The sequence below is a fragment of the Panicum virgatum genome, chromosome 3K (assembly GCF_016808335.1).
Source record: "Panicum virgatum strain AP13 chromosome 3K, P.virgatum_v5, whole genome shotgun sequence".
Taxonomy (NCBI): domain Eukaryota; kingdom Viridiplantae; phylum Streptophyta; class Magnoliopsida; order Poales; family Poaceae; genus Panicum; species Panicum virgatum.
Genome location: NC_053138.1, coordinates 48,646,335 through 48,667,862, shown reverse-complemented (window position 1 = coordinate 48,667,862; position 21,528 = coordinate 48,646,335). Strand labels below are relative to the sequence as shown.

General features: G+C 43.6%; 2 pseudogenes; one reads left to right on the top strand and one right to left on the bottom strand.

The window, feature by feature from the left end:
* Positions 1–3,238: 3,238 nt before the first annotated feature.
* Positions 3,239–6,098, top strand: LOC120701507 (annotated as a pseudogene).
* Positions 6,099–15,571: 9,473 nt separating this feature from the next.
* On the bottom strand, positions 15,572–20,810 carry LOC120700995 (annotated as a pseudogene).
* Between the last annotated feature and the right edge of the window lie 718 nt (positions 20,811–21,528).

Here is a 21,528-nt window from a genome sequence, read left to right as displayed (position 1 = left end):
AGCATGAGTAGACCTTGACTGCTATTTGTCGATCTACCGGTACCCTCTTCTCTGGGACTTTAGGTTTGAAATGTTCTTTGACCTCGCGATCCACTTCCTCATCAACTTCCTCTTGGGTAAGCTCATAAGCTAATTTCTTCTTAGGGCCTATCTTCTTTTCGACCCTTTTCTGCTTCTTGTTTGTGGGTCCAGGCAGTGGGAGGGATGATGTCTTATTCTTTCCTTTTTCTTCTGGTGCCGGAGGAGTTGGAGTACTACCGGGCCTCTGCTTAGGCAGAGACGGTGCTGAGGGAATTGGATCGCGATCAGCATTTCGAGCGGGGATGGTGCTGAGGGAGGGGGATTCATGGGAGCATTGTTGTTCGCAATCAGTTTGATGTCGGCTTTACGCCATAGAACAATCCCGTGTAGTACATCTCCCAACGTCTTCTCTCCATCACCTCCAACAAAATCGAGCTCGAGATTCTCATTAATATGGGTCGGTTCAACTATCTGCTCAATTGTGACGGAGGCGTAGCCAGGGGGTATCGGCATTCCATGAATTGTACTAACAGGATTCATGGGTAGGGCAGACCCGTGTGCTACATAAACGGATATATTCTTTACTCGCACATGGAGCTCGCATGTTGTTGGAATGGTGATATCATCCACTGGGTACCTCTGCTGCTCCACTGGTGGTGCCTCAATCTGGGGTTGCTCATCTTATACATCGGGCGCCGCCGTGGATGTACAACTGCTGCGTCGCTGATCGGCCAAGCTTATCACAACATCCTGCGCCTGCGGGACAGCAATGGCCCTTTGGCTCAGAGCCTGCTGCACTGCCTCATTGACCCTTGCGTCCATTTGAGATTCCAGCAACGCAACTTTTTTATTCATCTCTTCTTGTATAGCACGGGTTTTCTCGTCCTATTCAGCCTTGCTCCTTCGATGAGTCTTATATGCGCTCTCTCCAGCCCAAGCAACTTTCCATGGGACCACGCCAATGCCGCGGGCTTGTCCAGGGTGTTTGGGATTCTTTAACGCCCTGGTCAGCTCATCATTCTCCCTTTGAGGCTAGAATGTTCCTTGTTTTGCCTCATCTATTGCTGTGACCAAGTCGCGGGCCACTTCTTCCATATTCCCAGGCATGACCAAAGTTCCATCCGTTTGGTTGAGTGTCACACCGTTAGCAAATAACCACCACTTCGATCTATCCAGCCAGTCCCAAGTCGCCGGCCGGATGCCTCTATCCATAAGGTCTTGCTCCGTCTTTTGCCATTTCTTTACTGCCTTCTTATACCCACCTGCCCCAAGGTGGTGGCTGTGCTTTTTGTTTCCCGCATTCCTTTTGGCCTGTTCACATTTTACTTGTGCTTCCTCAGATAGCTTGTACTGTTGGAACTCCTCCCAGTAAGGTTTAACTTGAGGAAGATCGTTCCAGTCCGGTTCCTTATCCTTCTTGAGGTAATTGGAGAACAACTTTTTCTTGAATGTTGCAAATGCAAGGGCCATCTTCTTCAAGGCACATTGCTTCACAACTTCTTCACTTACTCCTTCCGAAAATGTGAACATATCCTTCAGTTCTGTCCATAGCATTTTCTTCTGGTGTGGAGGCACATCGTGTTGTTGTTCTTCTGGATTGCTCGATTTCCATAGTCTTGTGGTGATCGGAATTCTCGCCCGAACAACAACCCCACATTGTGCGACAAACTTGGTGCTAGCAGCCTTTGGAGCACATGGACAGCCCTCTGCATCCACTTCTGTGACGACCTGTCTTCCATCAAGTTTTTTGGTCGGACGGCGTCACTCTTTCGACTGGCTCGACCTCGTTGCAGAGCACGACTAAATGTAAATTCTAGATAATATATAAAAAACTAACTAAAAAGAATTGACTAAGTAAATTCACAATTCACTATTTAAAAAAGAAATGTAACAAAAAAAAGGGCCGGGGTACGCCGGTGGCCGATCGATCAGGGGGCGGGCGGCGGCAACGCACCACGGTGCAACGGCGTTGAGGCGAAGGTGGTGGCCCGGCGGCGCGCGGAGAAGGGGGAGACGGCGCGTGTCGAGGCGGAGGCGGCGTGGCGCGGTGGCGCGCAGGGGAGGAGGAGGCGGCGTCGAGGCAGGTGTGGCACGGGGGGAAGGGCGGCGACGCGCCGAGGCGCTCGAGGTTGGCGCGGCGTAGAGGAGGCCGGGGCGCTCGAGGTCGGGGCGGTGTGTAGGCCGATGTCGGGGGTGCAGGGGCATCGAGGCGGGGCCGGCGTCGAGGACAGCGGCGTCAAGGCGGCGCAGCGGTGGATGACCGGGCGCGGAGGGGGCGGCGGAGGACGATGATCGGGCACTGGAGAGGAAGAAGTTTGGGAGGAGGAAGAAACAGGGCTATATACCTTGCTTCTTTGATACCGGGTGAAAACATCACCCGGTACATAAGGCTGCCTAAGGTACCGGTTGTAAACCCAACCGGTACACCGTAAAGGTACCGGTTGGGTTTACACCCGGTTCCTTAGGTCTCCAACGGGCGGGAAACTAAGGGCGTGTTTGGTTCGCTGCCTAAGGCGCCATAGCCTAACCTTAGGCGCGCCATAGCATCGGAGGCATGCGTTTGGTGAACAGCTAAAGTTAGGCGGCCACACTTTCTTAGGCGCGGTTCCATCCACATGCCACACAATTTTCACGCCGCACCTGCGGCGGTCGATTTGAGCACCGCACCCCAAAGGCACGCCACACACTCCCCATTTTCCTCCAGCCGCCACCACTCCTTCCCTTCCCGTCGCCTGTGACCTCCATTACCGGAGCTTCCACCTCCCACCTCCGCTCTGAACGACGTCCCCGACCCCGTTTTCGGCTGCCGGTTGAAGGTACGCGTCTCCCCTTCTCCTCGCGCATAGAGAACGCAAGCGCCGCTGCACCGTGGGAGCACCAGCTGCCATGGGAGCACCAGCCGTCAACTTGCAGATCTGTGGGCGGCCATGGCAGCACCTGCTGCAAAAGCTCAAGATCCGTTCGCGATAGGGCCTAGCTGCTACGGATTTGGTGGCCGCCGTGTCCCTAGTCGGCGCCGTCTGCATGGCTTGCTCGATGTGTGTCCGTCCATGCCTTGTCCCGTGGATCTGCCTTATTCTTCCCCCATGCGGCTAGCTGCATGCGTGTGTGCACAGGCGGCCATGTTCTACGCGGCCAGGAGCTTGCTAATGCCGTGGATCTTGGTCAAGATTCATTTGTCTATTTCTTTACCTAACATTCTTTTTTCTTTCTTGCATGCAGAAACGAACATCGCTAGGGGCTGCTCCAAGGTATATCAATATTCTGGCATCCTAAATACTTTACAATCTACTGATTCAAGTTGTGTTTTGTGTGTATTTTAATTAGTTTACAATCTGTATAGATGGGTGCAAAAAAGCTATATCTTGAGTATTGCTATTATTACGATCATTACTTGCGAAGAAGAAGATTGCTTGTTTGCATTGCCATCTGTGTTTGTATGTTGTGGTACAAGCTGCAAGAAAATATATTGGCCAAGAGGCATATCAAATACGGTTCTATGTTACAAAGAGATCTAGAAAGGGAAAGGCGCCTGAATCGTTTGTATAATGGGACTGAAGCCAACTGTATTAGCGAGCTGCGTATGCGTAAATTTGTTTTCCATAGGTTATGTTGTCATTTAAGGTCCCGTGGATTGCTAGAGGACACTATCAATGTTTCCATTGAAGAGCAGGTTGCTATGTTCTTGAAATTTGTTGGCCATAGGTGGACAAATAGATCAGTTGGCTTTGAATTCTTGCGGTCCGGGGAGACGGTTAGTAGGTATTTTAATTCTGTTTTAGATGCTCTATGCATCTTGTCTCGCGACATCATTACCATGAGAACCACCGAGACACATACAAAGATATCCAGTAGCCCGGGAAGATTTCACCCATATTTTGAGGTAACATATGTATATAGTTAGAATCTATTATTATATTTATTATTAGTTTGTAGTACATACTAACAGAACCAATTTTGTCATTTTCTTAGAAATGTATAGGAGCATTGGATGGCACACATATACCAGCATGGGTTCCTATATATATGCAGGATAGGTTTAGAGGTAGAAAACACTATCCAACACAAAATGTGTTAGCTGCCGTGGACTTTGATCTTAGGTTTACATATGTGTTGGCTGGATGGGAAGGATCAGCTCATGATTCCTTTGTTCTCCAAGATGCATTATCACGCCCTTCAGGATTAAAAATTCCAGAAGGTATGAGTCAAGTCGTACAAGATATCTAGTATTTTGGCTTCCAAAATGATTAGCTAACTTTAGTTAAATCCGATTGTAGGTCACTATTTTCTAGCTGATGCTGGTTATGCTGCTAGACCTGGCATATTACCTCCATATCGAGGAGTTCGGTATCATCTTAAGGAGTTTCGGGGTACTAGACGGCCAGAAAATCCAAAGGAATTGTTCAATATTCGTCACTCCTCCCTTAGGACAACTGTTGAACGGTCATTTGGCACACTCAAAAATAGATTTAAGATACTAACAAGTCAACCATTTTTCCCTCTAAAAACTCAAGTGAAGATAGTTTTGGCTTGCTGCACTTTGCACAACTTTATAATAGATGAAGGTCCTGATATTTATGTCTATGATGATGAGACATGGCTTGCAACTCTGCCAAGGAGCAATCGTTCCCATGTTGACATGAATAGAGACAATCAGCTTTGGGCAATCATGCGTGATCAGCTAGCCCAGCAAATGTGGGATGAATGGGATCAAAATTGATGTATTTTAATGGTATTGTATGGTTGTATTCAGACATGGTTTATTTGTATTGTGTGTTGTATTCAGACATGATTTATTTGTATTGTGTTGTATTCAAACATGATTTATTTGTATTGTGTGGCTGTCTTTAGACCTATTTAATTGTATTGAATAGTTGTATTCAGACATGATTTATTTGTATGGTGTGGCTGTCTTGAGACCTATTTAACTGAAGTAAGCAGTTGTATTCGGACCCTGTTCTTTAATTTTGCTATATATTTACATGCTGATTCTTGAGTACAGATATGACTAAAGGGAAGGAAAAAGCTGAAGGTGATGGCTCCACTCGTGAGAGAACCATCACATGGGATGAGGATCAAACCAAATTTATGCTTGGTTGGTTCATTGACTTTATAAAGGAGCAACATGCTGGTTTCAAGATAAAAAAAAACAGCACCACTTCAAGTGTTCAGAGGCATTGAATAGACAGTTCAATATGGGGGTAACTGCTACACAAGTTGAGAGACATTTCAGACATTACAAGGAAAATTGGAAGTTTGTTGCAACTGCCTTAGCCAAGAGTGGTAACACTTTTGACACAGCAAGATCTATGGTAATTATATCTGAATCAGAGAAGGCTAAGCTAAAGGTATTCTCTATATTATTTCACTCTATTTTTGTTAACATTTTTCTGTTTCAGTGTAATATATACTACTAAGCGACATGTTACTTTCTGCAGGACAGGGCAAGAAGGCTCCTTGCTAAGCCTATCAAATTCTATAATGAAATGCAAGAACTATTCCTCAACAGCAGTGCTGATGGTTCTCTTGCTATGGATGCAACTACTTGCACGAATGACACGCAGGCTAACGACACGCAGGGTGATGAAGATAATGATTATGATGATGATATATTCAATGACCTGTCAAACTATGCTCAGCCAGTAGATGACCTAGGTGATGATTCTGACACTTTACCTTCTCCTATAAGTGGTAAACCTATCTTTGCATCCCAAGTTGCTGAGAATAGCTCATCCGGCTCTGGAATGAAGCGTCTAAGAGGTGAGGGTAAACATGCTAAGAGAGATGGGAGACCAAAGAGCCGTATGTCAAAAATAGGAGATACAATTGCAACTACTTTAGTGACCCTTCAACACGAAATCAAGAAGCCAGCGCCACCTCCACCTGCTATGCCTAATTCTGATGGTATATTGTGGCAAAGACTTGAAAACATGACACTAACTACCGATCAAAAGTTGATGGTAGGAACCTTTCTAGCACATAAAGATCAAAAGGGTATGCGTGGTTTTCTATCTAGTTCAGCTGAGGTGACATTTCAATCATGGGTATTCAAATTTCTTAGTGATGCGGGGCTGTGAATTCCCATAGGTGGTTGGCCGCTTTTGTTTATGTGCCCAGGTGATATATGTTGCAATTGGTCAATTATTATTTGCATTGTTTGCACTTTGCTAAAGTGAGTTATTTTGCACTGTAGACTCATCCAAGAACTTAACTAAAGATGGATGGTGTCAATGAAGGCTCATTCTTTTGCACTTCTTCTAGGCTGATATATGATGGCTATGAAGATAGATGGTGTTGCTCACAGCAATTTGTTTAGCACTTAGATGATGCTTCACACTTTTGTTAATGCATACTTTGCTATAATGTAACTAATGTGAACCAATTAAGGCTGTTATTGACATGATGTGGAGACATTATCAATTTGATATGGGCATATGGATATGTTATGTCCATTGATTGTGATTATAACTATTGCGGTTCTGTTATTTGATATGTTCATCAATTTATTATGTTAATTTCTCTATTTTTATTTGTGTGGCTAGTTTTATGTGTGGTAGCAAAACAAACAGCTACCACACATTCTCATGTGTACCTAACTTTAGGTGTGGTAGCAAAACAAACAGCTACCACACTTTTTTACAAGATGCCTAATGTTAGGCGGAGTAATGAACCAGACACATACTTCAATTAAGGCAGCTTAGGCGCGCCACATCTGTGGCAGCATGCTAACCTTAGGCGTGGCGCCTTAGGTAGCAAACCAAACATGCCCTAAAAAGGCCTAAGGTACCGGTTGAAGACTACTTACCTAAGGCTACCAAATCTGTTATCTTTAGACTTTTTGCCGCCCATTGTTTTGAATTCACAGAGTAGCTTTGCATGTCGCGGCCAGGGTTTGACTCCTGCCGCGCAACCTTTTTTTGCGAAAAGGTACCTTTGGTACCAAGTGAAGAGATCAACCGGTACCTTAGGCCTTCTTTTCTATTCTTCTTTTTCTTAATAGTTCACTAATAAATCAGTTAATTGTGTAATAAATTTGATAATTTCCTAGTAAATCATTTAAACGTCTAATAAATTAGTTAATTGAGTAATAAATCTGACAATTGACTAGTAAATCATTTAATCATCTAATAAATTAGTTAATTGAATAATAAATCTGAAACATGCCTAGTAAATCATTTAATTGCCCGATAAATATATTAAATGTCTAATAAATCATTTAATCATCTAATAAATCAGTTAATTGCGTAATAAATATGATAATTGCCTAGTAAATCATTTAAATGTCTAATAAATTAGTTAATTGAGTAATAAATCTGATAATGGCCTAGTAAATCATTTAGTCGTCTAATAAATTAGTTAATTGAGTAATAAATCTGAAACATGCCTAGTAAATCATTTAAACATCTAATAAATTAGTTAGTTGAGTAATAAATCAGATAATTGCCTAGTAAATCATTTAATCATCTAATAAATTAGTTAATTGAATAATAAATCTAATAATTGCCTAGTAAATCATTTAATCATCTAATAAATTTGTTAATTGAGTAATAAATCTGAAACATGCCTAGTAAATCATTTAAACATCTAATAAATTAGTTAATTGAGTAATAAATCTGATAATTGCCTAGTAAATCATTTAATTGTCTAATAAATTAGTTGAAAGTGATCGGGTGCTCTAGCCTAAGAGGGGGAGGGGGTGAATTAGGCACTCTAAAAACTTAGACCTATAGCTCCAACTAGTTTGCACAAAACTTAAACTAAAACATGCTATCTAGATGTGCAACTAGGTTGTTCTAGTGAGAAAACCCCTATCCCAAAAGAGTTTAGCAACCTATAGCCTTTCCTATCAAGAAACTATTCTATGAAAGTAAAGGCTCACAAATTACTAGTATGAAATGCGGAAGCTTAATGAGCGGGATAGGAGATAGCAAACTCTTGACGCGGGTGTTTATCCCGTGGTTCGGTTAGCCACAAAGGCACACCTACATCCACGTTGTTGTAGCACTCACTAAGAGTATTGCTACTTGGCCACCAAGTCTCTTCCGTGAACACAATCATGGTCACCTTGGCCCCGGGTTCCACTAAGGAGCTTCTCCACAAAGGATGGGGGTCTCCACGTCCCCCGCACAAAGATGTCGTCGCCGCTCCACACCAAGTCGGAGGGTCGATGACGTTGCCGGCGAGCTTCACGCTCCAAGGTGCCGGCGTACCAAGCTCTTGTTTTGGTTCACTAGAGAACCACAGCACAAAGGCTCTAAGCCTTGCAATCTCACTCACTAAGAGCTAATCCTTTACACAACACTCTCAAAGTGTGCTAAGGGCTAAGGATATGATCTTGATGCTTTTGTATGGCTTGGAGATGTTCTTGGGTGTGTGTGGGATGTCCAGCAACTCCAGCAAAGCTTCAAATGGCCGGGGTGAGGCGTATATATAGGCCACCAAGTCTTGTAGCCGTTGCTCCAACGGTTAGCTGAAAATCTGCATATCACCGGAAGAACCGATGCCTCTTGGCAGGGTAGCGTCGGTTCATCCGGTCACTCATAACACGAAGTAGCCGTTGAAGTCCTGACAGCTGACGCAGAGACCACCGGTTGAACCGATGCTTTGCACCGATGCTTCACCGGTTCAACTGGTGCTGAAGGAATCTTTTCCTGGACGCTGACGTCATTACACCGGTGGTATGCACCGATGCACCGTCGGTTGAACCGGTGCTGAAGAAACTTCTTCTGGGCACTTGACATCGTCTCTGGTACAAAGGACGGCCATTGCACCGATGCCCTTTCTTGGACCGTCGGTTCAACCGGTGCCTATAGGCTGACTTGGCTTCGATTCCCTTCTGCACCAAAGTATCATGGCGTCGGTTCTTCCGACTACCCCCGTAGGGGCGGCCCTTTGGGCCTTGCTACGCCTATCTTCTCTTTCTCTTTGTCATCACTTGAACCTAAAAGCCTGAGAATGATCATCTAAATAATCATATTAGTCCAAGTGTTGTGTTGTCATTCGATCACCAAAATCACTCGAAATGGCATAAATGGTGCCATGTTCGTTACATTAGTTAATTGAATAATAAATCTGAAACATGCCTAGTAAATCATTTAGTTGACCAATAAATATATTAATTGCCTAATAAATCATTTAATCATCTAATAAATTAGTTAATTGAATAATAAATCTGAAACATGCCTAGTAAATCATTTAGTTGCCCAATAAATCTGAACATGTTCACGGAGAATATTACAACAGATAATCATTCAACTAATGGAATATTAACGATAGTTCGCTTTACAATCGTCTCTTCATTGTGATCATGACGTGCATAGGGAGTCTCTTCCTAGGCTAAAAGAATACTTGTGTCAACCTCCACAGCAAATGGAGTCATGTCTTCGACCTTGTTGTATTCTTCTTCATCTGTGACATCGTCGACTCCCACAATTTTTCTTTTGCCTGCCAAAACTATGTGGCAATTTGGCTCATCTCCCGCACCTACAAAACTAGATTTATTTCTAGACTTGTCCTTTTTCAGTTTGCTAGACATGTCCTGCACATAGAAAACTTGGGTGACATCCTTAGCTAGGATGAATGGTTTGTCTCGATAGCCAAGCGCTTTTAGGTCTACTGTTGTCATTCCGTACTCGTCGATATCAACACATTTTCCTGTCAGCTTAACCCATTGGCAACGAAATAGAGGGATCTTCAGCGACCTATAGTCGAGTTCCCAGATCTCCTCAATGTAACCAAAATATGAGTTTGTTTGGCCACTAGAGTCTGTGGCATCTATATGGACACCACTATTTTGATTGGTGCTCTTGTTATCTTGGGCTCTTGTGTAAAATGTGTATCCATTAATTTCATATCCTTGGTACATAAAGATTGAATATGCCGGACCCCTGGCTAGCCAAGCTAGCTGCTTATGAATTTCATCGTTGGCCATGACTTCCTTCTACAACCAGGTGGCGAACGTATCGTTATGATGGTTTGTGATTCATGTCTCAGACTTCGATGGGTACATGCTTCGGATCATTTGCATGTGCTCCTCCATGTACGGAGCCACCAAGGCTGATTGTTGCAGAACTGTGAGATGTGCTTTGCTCAACGTGGCATGATCGGTGGCATTTACTGATTTTCTTTCAAGTGTGCCCTTTCCAATCAGTCGCCCCTCATGCCATGATACTGGAACCTCAATTGGGCAGAGTTCATCCACATAGTCAACACAAAACTCAATGACCTCCTCTGTGACATAACCTTCGCAATGCTTCCTTCGGGACGAGCCCGATTACAAACGTATTTCTTTAGGACTGCAAAATATCATTCAAAAGGGAACATATTATGAAGGAAAACAGGACCGAGAATACCAATCTCCTTGATCAAGTGAACTAGAAGATGTGTCATAATATTGAAGAATGATGGAGGAAATATCATCTGAAAACTAACTAAACTTTGGACAAAATCCTCTTGTAGCCTGATTAGACTCGATGGATCGATTGCCTTCTGAGAAATTGCACTGAGAAATGCGCATAGCTTTATGATTGTTGCTCGAACATCAGCTAGTAGAATACCTCTTAGTGCAACTGAAATTAATTGCGTCATCAACACGTGACAGTCATGGGACTTTACATGTACGAATTTCTTCTCTTTCAGGTTTAGTAGCCTCTTTATGTTCGAAGAGTAGCCTGATGGAACTTTGATACTATTCAAACAATCGAGCATACTTTGCTTCTCTTCCTTGCTAAGAGTGTAGCATGCAGGACCTAGGTAATGACGTCATTTATCCCTTTTTCTGAATGTAGGGCGGCCCGTTGTTTCATACGTTGAAGATATTGCCGTGCTTCGAGTGTATCCTAAGGCTTACCGTAGACACCAAGAAAGCCTAAACGGTTCACACAAAGATTTTTTGTTAGGTGCATCATATAGGTAAATCCCAAAAAATAATCTTCTTCTTCCACATAGGTGCGCGTCCGTCATCACTCTGCACTGATCTGCTGCCAAGTCCTTTTCCGAATACTACTTTTTCATCTTTCACCATTTCAAACACTATTTTCCCACAACGGTGCCTAGGTTTCGTACGATGATCTGCCTTTCCACCATAGTGACCATGCCTCCTCCTTAATGGGTGCTTGATCGGAAGAAATCGACGATGACCCATATACACTATCTTCCTACAGTGCTTCAGATACATGCTGTCAGTTTCTTCTAAACAATGGGTGCATGCCCTATAACCCTTATTGGACTGTCTAGACAGGTTGCTTAGTGTGGGCCAATCGTTGGTTGTTACGAAAAGAAATGCACGTAGGTTAAAATGTTCCTCTGCGTGCGCATCCCACATAGCAACACCCTCCTCTTTCCTCAACAATAGAAGATCGTCAATCAATGGTTTCAGATACACATCAATATCGTTACCAGGTTGCTTCGGGCCGAGGATAAGCACCGACATCATAATGAACTTCTGCTTCATACACAACCAAAGAGGAAGGTTGTATATACAGAGTGTCACAAGCCAGGTACTATGGCCACTGCTCTGCTCACCAAAAGGATTCACGCCGTCCGTACTTAAGCCAAATCTTATATTCCACTGCGACCCATCAACGGGGTGTCTCAATATATTGTCTTGCTTATGTTCTTCTTTGTGCCATCGCATCAATTTAGCATTCGTTTTGTTCATGAACAAACATTTCAGACGTGGTATTAGATGGAAATACCACATCACCTTGGCAGGCACCCTCTTCTTAATACGTATCCCCTCAATGTCGCCTGGATCATCTCGAGGGATCTTATACCGACACACATTGCATACAGGGCACGAATCCAAATTTTCATATTCACCACGATATAGGATGCAGTCATTAGGACAAGCATGTATCTTCTGTGCTTCTAATCTTAAAGGACAAACAACTTTTTTTTGCCTCGTATGTTGTTTCAGGCAAGGTGTTACTCTCAGGGAGTAAGCTCTTTATAAGTTTCAGCGACTCCTCGAATCCCTTGTCAGACAAACCATTTGATGCCTTCCATTGCAACAATTCCAGTGTGATACCCAACTTTTTGTGGCCTTGTTTGCAATCTGGGTACAACAATGTTCGGTAGTCCTCCAACATACGCTTCAGATCTCTCGATTCCTTTTCTGTTTCGCAAACTTCCTCAGCTTCACACAGCATCTGACCCAGATCATCTTCTACAACGTGCCATTCAGTATCTTCTTCAGGCTCACCCATTGCAGTGTCATAAAAAAGTCACCATAATTGGCTGCAAAGTCAGGAATCCTGTCCTCTTCTTCTTCATTATTATCCAGCATAATTCCTCTTTCTCCATGCTTGGTCCAAACATAGTAGTTCGGCATGAAACCACTATTGAACAAGTGACTGTGGATGGTTCTTGATGGTGAGTAATCCCTCTCATTCTTACAGAATTTGCATGGACAACGAACAAAACTGCCATACTTGTGTTTCTCAGCCGCTTCTATGAATTCATGCACGCCATCCATGAACTCCTTTGAAAGCCGGTCGGCCATGTACATCCATTGCCGCCTCATCTGGGTTCACAATTCATTTATATACATCATTAATTGTCACAATAATTCATTCATAATACACAATTTTACCTAAAATTAAATACGCTATCTCACAATTATTTTTGTCACTCTCTTCAAATTTTTTTACATATTTACATTTCCCGTCGTATCCTTGAACTTTGTTATAAAAAGGAATCGGCAGTGTTCACATTATCACTGTCTCTGTGTGTCTCTCTATATATGTGTTTATGTATTTGTCTCTCGCGAATGAGAGAGAGAAAGAATAGAAACATTGCCGATTCCTTCTTATAATCAAAACGAGGAAACATCATATTTTTCCCTTTAATAAATCACTAACTTATTATAATTGTACATTTCATTATAGTAATATAATTAATTAAATCTCTTGCTAACTACATATACAAAATAACACATCTATAAAATAATAGCAAAACTAACCAAATTGCTAACTACATCTAAATAAATATTATTATCACATGTACATCAATTAATATAACAATAACTATAAACTAAATGAAATAATAATTAATACAACAACTATAAACTAAATAACTACATCTAAATATAACTATAAACTAATTGAAAGGATAATTAATATAACAACTATAAACTAAATAACTACATCTAACAATATTGATCACATGTATAAACTAAATAAAGTGCTAACTACATCTTAAAAATTAATTTCTAAATTATGGAGAAAAAATACTAACCTTTCAAAAAAAATTGTAAAAATTCCCCTCCTCTCCCCTCACTTGGCTACCATGAACAGTGAGTTCATAGCAACTTGGAGGGGGGAGGGGGGGCTATTTATAGGCACGGGACAAAAGCACCGGTTGGTGCCAATGACTCGGTGCAAAATCTAGCGCATCGGTATCGGGTCATATTACCAACCGGTGCCTTAAGACCGAGCACCGGCCGGCACCGGGTCGTGGCATCACCCGGTGCCTTTACCTACACAATAGGCACCGGGTGATGCCACAAACCGGTGACTTTGCCGCCGTGGTCATTTTGTACCGGTTGGAGGCACCACCCGGTGCTTGTGCTCCAGTATTGGCACCGGGTCGTGCCATGACCCGGTACCAAATTCCCTCCCTTGCGCCCAGTCCAGGCCAAAGGTATCAGCTGCTGTTGCAGCCGGTACTGATAGCAACAGCAGCTGGTATCTTTGGCCCGTTTTCTAGTAGTGCAAAGCCGAAATAAGCAAACATGAAGCATGCCCTTTGTACCGTCAGATTTTTCTAAATCTGTGCGAATTTGGATTTACTTGGATTTACGGTGTCAAATCAGACGTGCATCCTGATTTGTTTTCATCAATATATATAAATCACATAACCTCCTTGCTCTTTTGACTTGCCACGTCGACAGTCGCCAAGTTACATGACGAACAAGCGCAATAATCAGCACAGCCACATCAACTCGGCCATTGGCTATCCCAATCTCTCCTCCCCATTTTCTACCTCGCCAACACATTGTGCAGCTACCAATCGCCGCTGTCGATGTGTCCACCTCGCTAGTTTCCTTGCAAAATCACCACCCAGCCGTTTAATTTGCCACCCACACCTCCACTGAGGGCACCAGTGACGATAGTTTGTTTGCAAACATATACTGTTGTAAGAATTCAGGATAAACACATACAGAGATCACATTATAACTTGGCATCCAATAAACATGGATCCACCCATCGCCGGAAATCTCAGAATGACAGTACCCTGGTTTACCTAGGCACTACATAACTTATTAAAGACAACTTAAAAAAAGATATGTGCCTTGAAGCCACCCGACGGTGGAAAGAAAAAGGCTGACAAACTAGGTATCATGTCCTATATATGCTCTGCACCGAACAACTAAATTTGTCAAAATGCATGCACTACCGGACTCAGGTACTTTGCCGAGTGTCACAGACACTCGGCAAAGGCAGAAAAACACTCGGCAAATTGTTGGCCGAGTGTAGCACTCGGCGAAGCGCACACGGCCTTTCTTCTACCGGCGAAGCCGGCTTTGCCGAGTGCCTTTTCTCGGGCACTCGGCAAACCTTTGCCGTGTGCCAAGCTGCACTCGGCAAAAAAAATTGAAACGGGACGGACGGACAGCTGAACTAGCGAACGGGACGGCGAACTGGCGAACGGGACGGCCGAACGGGACGGGTCGAAAACTTTGCCGAGTGCCATATGCTCGGCACTCGGCAAAGATTCAAACTTCGCCGAGTGCCAACGTGGCCGCACTCGGCGAAGTTTGGGTTTTTGCCGAGTGTCAGGCGTCTGGCACTCGGCGAAGTTTGGATCTTCGCCGAGTGCCAGTCGTCTGGCACTCGGCGAAGTTTCAAACTTCGCCAAGTGACAAGGTAATTACACTCGGCAAATACGTTTTCCAGGAAATAGAAAAATGGTTGCTTTGCCGAGTGTCAGGGTAAAAACACTCGGCAAACCGTGGAAAAATGGGAACGTTCGTGGCAACAGCGTAACGGCCTTGGGGAGCTGGCGTGTGCGGTGCACGTGACAGCGTTTGCCGAGTGTCGACTGTAGGGCACTCGGCAAAGATCTTTTTGCCGAGTGTCCCCATGTAGGCACTCGGCAAATATCTTGTTGCCGAGTGTCCCATGTAGGCACTCGGCAAACAAAAGCATCGCCACCGTAACGGTCGTCTGCGGGTCGTCTGTCGGTGCACGTGACGCTCTTTGCCGAGTGTCAACTGACTGGCACTCGGCAAAGTGTGTCTTTGCCGAGTGCCATATGGCTGGCACTCGGCAAAGAGATAGGCCGCCGAGTGCCATTTGTTCGCCGAGTGCATGTTTTTTGGCACTTCGCAAATAGTAGCTTTGCCGAGTGCTCGAGATTATGCACTCGGCAAATATCCGGGCACTCGGCATATGTGGGTTTTCCGGTAGTGATGGCTGTTATTCCATCAACCGATCCCCCAACCAATGCAAGGAGGTGCCCCTGGACTGAACAATTAACGGCGCCCCTAGCATACGTTTCAGCATGAAGATCCCTCCTTGCATGACAGAACTCGTGCCGAGGCAGTCATCTACGCTACTGAAGAGACCGATTTGGCAAAGCTAGGGGTGTCGACATCAGGTCTGGGACTGCCAGATGATCTGAAGAATGCGCCGTTGAGCATCATATCACCTTTTTCAGAAATCCAGGTCCAGGTACTTCACTCACTCTCTGGTACTCCATCGCGTTTTGTCACCTGAAGAAATTTTACAGTTGAGAGTTTGTGATTCTACTAAAAAAAAAAGGTCCATATCTATTTCACAAATCACAGCGGCTTTGCAAGAAAATAGAAATAAAAGAATTACTACGAAAGATGATAAAAAAAAACCCTCTTTGTCCTTGTCAGCGAGGAATCGATTGCCGTGGCTCAGAATTGTTGGCGAAGCGCTGCCACCAATGGCATATATCTGCCAGTTTATGTAGTCATTGTTGATGACATGAAAGAGCCCGAACCGACACCTATCGAGCAACGATGAAGGGATAATCATTTTATTCAACTAGATGTAAAATATCATCACATCAACAACCAAATGCTTGCAATACCAAGAAATTTCTCAAAAAAACATATAGGTGTACTGAATAAAAGATGACCTGCTTAATTACCTTGGCATTCTTGGACAAGACCTGGCCCGAAACGGTTGAACGCAACGGTAACCTTCATGCCCTTGTCATCAGGGAAATTGTCACTGTGGCCAAGGAGCATTGCCTTGTCATGGTTCCTCAGGAGGTTGTTGGACAGGGTCACGCGTGTGGAGGCGCCCGTGACATCGATGAGGCCGTCGGTGCAGGCCTCGAGCGTGCAGTGGTCGACCCACACGTCGGTGGAACGGAAGATGGTGATGCCGTCGCCGTCCGACAAGCCGCCACCGCCAGACGCCGACGCCGACGACGACGCCAGAGGCGTCCGCGCATCAGGCTTGCCGCCGCGCACGGCGAGCCCGTGGATGATGACATTGCTCACGTTGTGCAGCACGAAGCAGGCGCCGCCGTCCCCGACGACCACGTCGGCGCCGCGGCCGTCGACGGTCTTGTGCGAGGACACGACCAGCTCCTCCTTGGGCCGGATGGTCATGTCGCGCGCGAACGTGATCCACAGGGGCTCCTCCTGGACGAGGCCATAGCGGAGGGTGCCCGGCACCGGCGCCACCGGGTCGTCGTCGCTCGGGTCCGTCACCACGTACGTCTTGCCGTTCTTGCCGCCGCCGGCGTCGCGGCCGAATCCGATGGCGCAGTCGGCGAGGCGCTGCCGGTTGGCCGCCCAGCTGGATTCGCAGCGCCAGCAGTCGTCCACCGGGTTGCCGGTGCCGCAGTCGTCGGCAAGCATACGTCGGTGCAGCGACATGTTCATGCTTCTGTACGTTCAGGGACAATAATGAAGATTGAACTTACTGATTTTGATCAAAGAACGATCAAACTTACTGATATGTTCATGGTTCTCTGAAGTAAAAGACAGTCTAGCTACCTGAGTAGATCTTGCACACCCTCTCGCCGAGCTGCGGATGAGGAGTCGATTGGCAATGGATATGGAGAAGACATGGAAAGGGGAAGAAAAGATGAAAAGCATAAGAAGATGAGAAAAGCCATTGTTCTTGGTGACAATACGAAATCGGTCTGAATATGACTTTAGCATTATCTGCTGATCTCGAACTATATAGACAGTGAAAAGGAAGGCCGCCATAATGACATTCTATTGTTTGGACAAACGATCTAGTAGGAAACTGAGTACATATAAGGGAATTATTTAACACTTTTTATAAGGCATAACGATTTAAATGGAATTATCTGGTCGGTTTTTTATAAGTTTATAATATCCAGGTTATGTCTGTTAAAGATGGTAGGTATTATGGTAGACCAATTGTTATGAAATCCTTAATTCGGAAGTATGGCATGTTTTGTCGAGAAAAAATATGGTACGGCACAAAGGAATATTAATACAATCCAGTTCAAAAGACAATTAAAACAAGTTTTAATGGTTTAAAATTTTACAAATACGGAAAAGATGCAGCATGTTCTTTACTTGATTTAAAAAAGAGATCAATGTTTGCGATGTTATGGTCCATAGACAATGCATACATATCCCTAAACAGGTCGCTGCATTAACAACAAATGTATAAGAGCATCTCCAGCAGTTTCTCAATAATCTTTCCCAATAACTGGTATTGGAAGATGTCCCAATATCAATGTTAAGTTTATTGGGGGAGTTGTTTTGCAGTCTCCCAATAGTTGTCCCAATATAACTAACATATTGGGAGAGTATGAACCCTCCCTTTATTTGAGGGAAGTTGGGGTGAAATATTGGAACAACTCAATAGTTATTGGGAAAAGGGAGATGCATTGGAAACTGTTGGAGCACATCATTTTTTCAATAGTAAAAGTTTATTGAGGAATGGGGGACTGCCGGAGATGCTCTAAGCCCATGAGAGGAGTCTCTCGCACGGTATAAAGTTTAATCCCCATATTGCTTATTCAAAAAGGGGTCCCTCCATCCATGCAGAGTGAGTGAAAGGGCTCCAGTGTTGTAAACAATGATATCCATAAATATAAGAGGTGTTGGGCTATTTGTCTTTGTGCTTTTTCTCTAAAATGAGAACTTGGGTTGTCAATTTTTTTAGTTACATGGTGATTAGCGGTTCTAAGCGGAATGGATGGATGGTTTTGTTTTCATGTTTTTTATTTGGTTTTGTTGTTTGATATTTGTATTGGTGTTATACCTGCTCTGGATTTGAAGGACGAATTTGTGGACAAGAACGCAGGGACAACTGCGCATACACGAGGTCTATATGGCACTAGATTTTTTTTTTGGTTAGGCACTAGTTCTAGTAAGGTGATTGGTTGTCCATTTTATTACATAGTTATTAAGCCAATCTCAATAGGAGTATTATGAGCATTAAATTTGCTAACATGACAGAGTCATAATGAAGAGAGGATGGGGACTGTCATGAGATGTGAGGGGTATCATCACACACTCCTTCGGCTCGGTTATCTAATTCACAGTCTTGTTGGGCTGACACTAGCCTTAGTGGCCTAGTGGCACAAGAATGGTCAAGTGTGGGCAAATCTTAGTGGGTGCATGCATGTGGGGATCAATAACTTTGAAAAAGCTTTATATTTTAAATTTGGTTGATCGCCTTATAAGTGCAAAACATAAGTGAAACACAATCTCTGCCCCCCAAAAAAATGAAACACAATCAGTGATTATTGATATGTAAAATTATGCAAAGTGCAAAACTGATATATCAATTATATGCCCATCGTCAAGATGTTCTGGACCTTAATGATGATTAGAGAGGCTTAGATGACTGGTCTTGATTGGTTTGGTTCGGGTTGTTGGATATTTGTTTTGAGGATGGTGATCACATCTAACTAGGTGCTCAGATAATAATGTTTATGATAACTTGCATTTGAGCATCAAAATTACAGTAATTTTTTCTTATCTTGGCTCCAAGTCATGGTTTCCAAAACCAGCGGAGTATAATTTATTCGTTTTACTCATCATTTAATCTTTAAGACACGGCTGTCCTCCAGTTGTATTTTCCAAACCAGAGATGAAGTGGAATATCAATAAGATGATTTTTTTTACCAAGATACTCTATACAAGGCTAGCGTATCTGTGACACCTCATGTGTCAGTTTAACCAAAGTCAGGCAATTAACATAACTTCACACACAAATGAGCTAAAAAAATTTAAATAAGAACCCTATATCTAGTTTTTGCAAACTTGTGTATAAATGTATGAGTGCATGTGTTTGAGTGCAATGTGCTTGAAAAACAATTTTTGGTACACTTTTAAACTTGACTGGACATGAGTGGTAATAAGGCACTAAAATACACCTTTCATATTAATCTATAAATTTTCTACGCAAATCAAATTCAAACTGGAAAACCATCACATGAAATGATTAATGGAACCATTCAGGATTTGTGAGGATCTACTAGTTCAAACCAAATAATAAAATAAGGCCACAATTAGTCAACAAACAAATAGTTTTGAAAAGAAGACATAGAGACCATACGTACCTCGGAGGTCCAATAAGAAAATATTTAGTATTCACTTATTTCTCAAATGACAACTCAAAGTAATGGAACAAAATAAAAATTCGAACGAAGGATTAAACATTCCTTTAGCACATAATGTCAAATATTTATACAAAACAATAATGCATCCTTGAATATGAGTATGTGTGGATATAAAACTTGTTCCTTTAATATTCTTGAACTTTCATGCTCAACTGGTCACAAAAATGTAGAATAAAGACACTCATATTTTTGTGACACATAGTTTAATTTAAAAGACTTTTTGGCAAATTCAAGATTTAAACAAATCAAATAAACAAGAGTTCAATTTCTAGTGGTAAGGAAATTGAAATAACTTTCAAAACAATGCAAACATGCATATGAAAATAAATAGACATATTCACCATGTCATGTTAAACAAAAACCTAGTTGAAGCCTAGGAGTAAAAGTGACAAAAAACACATGAAATGACAAGTTCCTTAATCATTAAGTCATCTCATAGTTTTATAATAACTCTCAAACCATTTATCGAATGAAAAAGTGCATAACACGAAAGTTGTAGATCTCGAAAAACTGAGCAAAAGTTGTATTCAACACTTTTTCGTTTGAGGCAAAGAAGAGGGAGAAAAATTGAAATTACAGAACGGAGTTTTGAACTTCGGCTTATTTATGAGACTGCCACTGCCTCCATCTCCCTCCCCTGCCTCCCTGCTCCCTGCCCACGACGGCGTCCGTACGCCAGCGCGGCCACCTGTCCCGGTCACGCGCCGCGCCCCCGGCCAATACCACCCCGCGCCCATGGGCTGAGCCAAAACCGCTCCGCCCTGGCTTCTTCTCCGCACGCCACGCGCCCCTGCTCGCCACGCCATCGCCATGGCCGAGCGACACGCCGAGTCCGCATCCTCCCCTAGCTACGCGCCCTGCCCCAGCTGCTCCCTCCCCAGTTCGCCCTCCCTCTCCTACACCGCCTATAAAACGAGCCCAAGCCCCCTCGCGCGCCCAGACCCCATTTCCCCATCCGCCGCCCACCATTGCCGACGGCAAGCTCGAGCTCGCCGTGACCAGGCCATCCCCGAACCGCATTGCTTGTTTGGCCCCCACAAAAACCTTCCTCGCCTCTCACTGGTGCTGTACACCCGGTCGAACACCGCTGGAACCCGCCGGAGCACCGCCGCCGGCAAGCCGCACCTCCGCCGTCCCTGCTCCACCGTGGAACCGCCTCCTCCGTCCACCTCCCGGCAAGCCAAGACCACCATTAGGTGCGGCTTTAGCCCCTCTCACTTTACCCCAACTTTCCCCTCACCTCCGGGGCGGGACCTCGCCGGAAATCGCCCCGCTGTTCCTCCTCTGTTTACTCAGCTCCGCCAGGGACCTACAGTTAAAAGAAACGAAACTTCCAGGTCTAAAGTGCAAAATGTACATGAACCTTCAAGCAGTGAACTTTTAAAATGCATAACAAATCACAGAAAAATCGTAAAAATGAAAACCCAACTGATCTAGAATCCTTGTAACAAGATTTACAAGTTTTGTAACAACCAAATCTGCAGAAACTCAACCAATATTTATCTATGGAAAAGAATAAGAAAAGCCATTAATGCATGTTCATGAAGTTCTACTCAACAAATGACTCTGATTTTTGGATATGTTGTTCCTAATGGAATGTTAGGCTCACAGTAAAAAGATCGTACTCAACTAAAACTTCAACTTATTGGAACAATCAAGATTCTCAAATCTGTTAATAACTTTCAAGATTTAATACTGGAAAACATATACATGAACTTGCTCTGAAATTTTTACTACATACATGTGTCACTGAAAAAATGTTAATCCATAAATATCAGGACTGTTAGAGATCATTTTCTATATACCATGATTAATGCTTGTTTAATCAACTTAATTCATCATATATAGTTTTTATGTTCAGAAAAATCTATATTTATTTCTGAAGTCTCACTTTGGTTCTGTAATCCTGCA